This window comes from Chiroxiphia lanceolata, unplaced genomic scaffold (genome assembly GCF_009829145.1).
Source record: "Chiroxiphia lanceolata isolate bChiLan1 unplaced genomic scaffold, bChiLan1.pri scaffold_118_arrow_ctg1, whole genome shotgun sequence".
Lineage (NCBI taxonomy): Eukaryota > Metazoa > Chordata > Aves > Passeriformes > Pipridae > Chiroxiphia > Chiroxiphia lanceolata.
In genome coordinates this window covers 1-5148 of record NW_022476521.1, presented here as the reverse complement: position 1 = coordinate 5148, position 5148 = coordinate 1, and the positions used below count along the sequence as shown (strand labels likewise).

Sequence of the window (5148 nt, the reverse complement as noted above, 5' to 3'; positions counted from 1 at the left end):
TGGATTTGTGGGTTTATTGGATTCCAAGGAGCCCCCTCAGTGCCGGTAGTGGGGGCTCCGGGAGCGGGAGCGGGAATGCCTGAGGGGAACAGGGAAACGGGTTACAGGGGATCCGGGAAACCTGGAATTCTGGGAAAGGGGGGGGGAGAATGGGAGAGGGGGAAAAGGGAAACTGGGAAAGGGGGAAAAGAGACTGGGAAAGGGGGAAAAGGAAACTTGGAAAGGGGGAAAAGGGAAACTGGGAAAGGGGGAAAAGGGGGAAGGGAGAATGGGAAAGGGGGAAAAGGGAAACTGGGAAAGGGGGAAAAGGGAAACTGGGAAAGGGGGAAAAGGGGGAAGGGAGAATGGGAAAGGGGGAAAGGAAACTGGGAAAGGGGGAAAAGAGACTGGGAAAGGGGGAAAAGGGAAACTGGGAAAGGGGGAAAAGGGGAAGGGGGAATGGGAAAGGGGGAAAGGAAACTGGGAAAGGGGGAAAAGGGAAACTGGGAAAGGGGGAAAAGAGAAACTGGGAAAGGGGGAAAAGGGAAACTGGGAAAGGGGGAAAAGGGAAACTGGGAAAGGGGGAAAAGAGAAACTGGGAAAGGGGGAAAAGAGAAACTGGGAAAGGGGGAAAGGGAAACTGGGAAAGGGGGAAAAGGGGGAAGGGAGAATGGGAAAGGGGGAAAAGGGAAACTGGGAAAGGGGGAAAGGGAAACTGGGAAAGGGGGAAAAGAGAAACTGGGAAAGGGGGGAAAAGGGAAACTGGGAAAGGGGGAAAAGGGAAACTGGGAAAGGGGGAAAAGAGAAACTGGGAAAGGGGGGAAAGGGAAACTGGGAAAGGGGGGAAAGGGGGAAGGGAAACTGGGAAAGGGGGAAAAGGGAAACTGGGAAAGGGGGAAAAGGGAAACTGGGAAAGGGGGAAAAGGGAAACTGGGAAAGGGGGAAAAGGGGGAAGGGAGAATGGGAAAGGGGGAAAGGAAACTGGGAAAGGGGGAAAAGGGACTGGGAAAGGGGGAAAAGGGAAACTGGGAGAGGGGGAAAAGGGAAACTGGGAAAGGGGGAAAAAGGAAACTGGGAAAGGGGGAAAAGAGAAACTGGGAAAGGGGGAAAAGAGAAACTGGGAAAGGGGGAAAAGGGAAACTGGGAAAGGGGGAAAAGAGACTGGGAAAGGGGGGAAAGGGGGAAGGGAGAATGGGAAAGGGGGAAAGGAAACTGGGAAAGGGGGAAAAGGGAAACTGGGAAAGGGGGAAAAGGGAAACTGGGAAAGGGGGGAAAAGGGAAACTGGGAAAGGGGGAAAAGAGAAACTGGGAAAGGGGGAAAAGAGAAACTGGGAAAGGGGGATGGAAACTTGGGAAAGGGGGAAAAGAAACCCAGGAAAGGGGGAAAGAAACTTGGGAAAGGGGGAAAAGAACATGGGAAAGGGGGAAAGAGGGAAAATAATCTGGGAAAGAAGGATGGAAACTTGGGAAAGGGGGAAAAGGGAAACTGGGAAAGGGGGAAAAGGGAAACTGGGAAAGGGGGAAAAGAGAAACTGGGAAAGGGGGAAAAGAGAAACTGGGAAAGGGGGATGGAAACTTGGGAAAGGGGGAAAAGAAACCCAGGAAAGGGGGAAAGAAACTTGGGAAAGGGGGAAAAGAACATGGGAAAGGGGGAAAGAGGGAAAATAATCTGGGAAAGAAGGATGGAAACTTGGGAAAGGGGGAAAAAGGAAACTGGGAAAGGGGGAAAGGAGCCTGGGAAAGGGGGATGGAAACTTGGGAACGGGGGGAAAGAACCTGGGAAAGGGGGAAAGGAGCCCGGGAAAGAGGGAAAAAAACCTGGGAAAGGGGGAAAAAGGAAACCAGGAAAGGGGGAAAGGAGCCCGGGAAAGGGGGAAAGAAACTTGGGAAAGAGGGAAAAGAACCCGGGAAAGGGGGATGGATCCCAGGAAAGGGGGATGGATCCCAGGAAAGGGGGATGGATCCCAGGAACAGGGTCTGGATCCCAGGAAAGGGGGATGGATCCCAGGAAAGGGGGATGGATCCCGGGAAAGGGGGATGGATCCCGGGAAAGGGGGATGGATCCCGGGAAAGGGGGATGGATCCCAGGAAAGGGGTCTGGATCCCAGGAAAGGGGGATGGATCCCAGGAATGGGGGATGGATCCCAGGAAAGGGGGATGGATCCCAGGAAAGGGGGATGGATCCCAGGAACAGAGTCTGGATCCCAGGAAAGGGGGATGGATCCCAGGAAAGGGGGATGGATCCCAGGAAAGGGGGATGGATCCCAGGAAAGGGGGATGGATCCCGGGAAAGGGGGATGGATCCCAGGAAAGGGGGATGGATCCCAGGAAAGGGGGATGGATCCCAGGAACAGAGTCTGGATCCCAGGAACAGAGTCTGGATCCCAGGAAAGGGGGATGGATCCCGGGAAAGGGGGATGGATCCCAGGAAAGGGGGATGGATCCCAGGAACAGGGTCTGGATCCCGGGAAAGGGGGATGGATCCCAGGAAAGGGGGATGGATCCCAGGAACAGGGTCTGGATCCCGGGAAAGGGGGATGGATCCCAGGAACAGGGTCTGGATCCCAGGAAAGGGGTCTGGATCCCGGGAAAGGGGTCTGGATCCTGGGAGCGGGGCTGTACCTCCGGGAAGAGCTGTATTCCCGACCTGCAAAGGCAAAGGGATTCACTCAGGATCAGTTTTTCCACCCGTTTTCCCGCCTGGAATTCCGGCAGCTTTTCCCTCCCGCCCCTCCAAACCTTTTTCCCCCCAGGAATGTGCTCCCTTATTTTTGGGGGGGGTCTCCCAACCCCTTTCCCACCAGGAATTCGCTCCCTATTTTTTTTAGGGGGGGGTCTCCTCCCAAACTCCTTCCCACCGGGAATCTCCTCCTGGTTTTTGGGGGTCTTCTCCCAACCCTTTCCCACCAGGAACCTGCTCCCTATTTTTTGGGATGTGGGGGTCTCCTCCCAACCCTTTCCCACCAGGAATCTGCTCCCTGTTTTTTGGGGTGGGAGGAACCTGCTCCCATTTTTCTGGGGGGGGTCTCCTCCCAACCCTTTTCCCCCTGGGAATCTGCTCCCTGTTTTTCGGGGGTGTGGGGTCTCCTCCCAACCCTTTCCCACTGGGAATCTGCTCCCTATTTTTTGGGATGTGGGGGTCTCCTCCCAACCCTTTCCCACCTGGAATCTGCTCCCTACTATTGTGGGGTCTCCTCCCAACCCCTTCCTACCAGGAATCTGCTCCCATTTTTTGGGGGGGGGGGGAACCTGCTCCCATTTTTTGGGATGTGGGGGGTTCTCCCAACCCCTTTCCCACCAGGAATCTGCTCCCTACTATTGTGGGGTCTCTTCCAAACCCTTTTCCCCCTGGGAATGTGCTCCCTATTTTTTGGGCTGTGGGATCTCCTCCCAATCCTTTTCCCCCTGGGAATCTGCTCCCTGTTTTTTGGGGTGGGAGGAACCTGCTCCCATTTTTCTGGGGGGTCTCCTCCCAACCCTTTCCCACCAGGAACCTGCTCCCTGTTTTTTGGGATGGGGGGGGAACCTGATCCCATTTTTTTGGCCTGTGGGGGTTTCTCTCCCCCCCTTTCCCCCCAGGAATGTTATCCCAGTTTTTTTTGGGCTCTCACCCCTCCCTGTTTTCTCAGGGGGTTTCTCCCAACCCTTTTCCTCCCTGGGAATCTGCTCCCATTTTTTGGGGTGGGGGGGAAATCTGCTCCCATTTTTTTGGGCTGTGGGGGTTTCTCCCAGCCCCTTTCCCCCCGGGAATGTTATCCCAGTTTTTTTTGGGGCTCTCACCCCTCCCTGTTTTCTCAGGGGGTTTCTCCCAACCCTTTTATCCCCCGGGAATCTGCTCCCATTTTTTGGGGTGGGGGGGAAATCTGCTCCCATTTTTTAGGATATGGGGGTTTCTCCCAACCCCTTTCCCTCTGGGAATGTTCTCCCAGTTTTTTCTGGGCTCTCACCCCTCCCTGTTTTCTCAGGGGGTTTCTCCCCCCCCCTTTCCCTCTGGGAATGTTCTCCCAGTTTTTTTTGGGCTCTCACCCCTCCCTGTTTTCTCAGGGGGTTTCTCCCAACCCCTTTCCCTCTGGGAATGTTATCCCAGTTTTTTTGGGGGCTCTCACCCCTCCCTGTTTTCTCAGGGGGTTTCTCCCAGCCCCTTTCCCCCCAGGAATGTTATCCCAGTTTTTCCTGGCTCTCACCGTGCCGTGGTGCCGGGGACGGGGAGCGGCTCTGGCGGCTGTACTGCCGCTCCCACTCCTCCCGCTCCTTCTCCCGCCGCTCCCGCTCCCTGGGAAGCCCCAAAAATCCGGGATCAGCTCCCGTTCCACGCCCCCAGCCCGCCGGGAGCAGGGGGAGGATCCAATTCCAGCTCCCCCCGGGAAAAAAAAGGGAGTGGGAAGGGGAATTTACTTCATCCGGATCTTCCTGGCCATGGCCCGCAGCTCGTCCTCCCGCTCCTGCCGGGGCACAATTCCAGGGAAAAGCCCTTCAATCCCGGGCCAGAGGGAATTCCAGGCGCTCCCCAGCCCAAGAATTCCCAGGAAACGCTATTAAATCCCATTCCTGAGCCCAAGAATTCCCGGGAAAAGCCCTCATATCCCACTCCCGAGCCCAAGAATTCCCACAAAAAGCCATTAAATCCCGTTCCAGAGGGAATTCCAGGTGCTCCCCAGCCCGAGAATTCCCAGGAAAAGCCCTTAAATCCCACTCCTGAGCCCAAGAATTCCCGGAAAAAGCCCTCAAATCCCACTCCTGAGCCCAAGAATTCCCGGGAAAAGCCATTAAATCCCGTGCCAGAGGGAATTCCAGGCGCTCCCCAGCCAAAGAATTCCCAGGAAAAGCCCTTAAATCCCACTCCTGAGCCCAAGAATTTCCGGGAAAAGCCCTTAAATCCCGTGCCAGAGGGAATTCCAGGCGCTCCCCAGCCCGAGAATTCCCAGGAAACGCTATTAAATCCCACTCTTGAGCCCAAGAATTCCCACAAAAAGCCATTAAATCCCATTCCAGAGGGAATTCCAGGCGCTCCCCAGCTTAAGAATTTCCGGGAAAAGCCCTTAAATCCCATTCCAGAGGGAATTCCAGGCCCCTCCCCAGCCCGAGAATTCCCAGGAAAAGCCGTTAAATCCCGTTACAGAGGGAATTCCAGGTGCTCCCAAGCCCGAGAATTCCCGGGAAAAGCCGTTA

The 5148-nt window shown here is 55.5% G+C and overlaps 1 long non-coding RNA gene across 1 annotated transcript; it reads right to left on the bottom strand.

The window, feature by feature from the left end:
- LOC116781628 lies at positions 1 to 4469 on the bottom strand. The gene is made up of 4 exons (XR_004354921.1): positions 4375 to 4469; positions 4164 to 4252; positions 2602 to 2626; positions 1 to 79 (listed from the first exon to the last, which is right to left on the bottom strand). It is a non-coding gene; the product is annotated as an uncharacterized LOC116781628 (long non-coding RNA).
- Between the last annotated feature and the right edge of the window lie 679 nt (positions 4470 to 5148).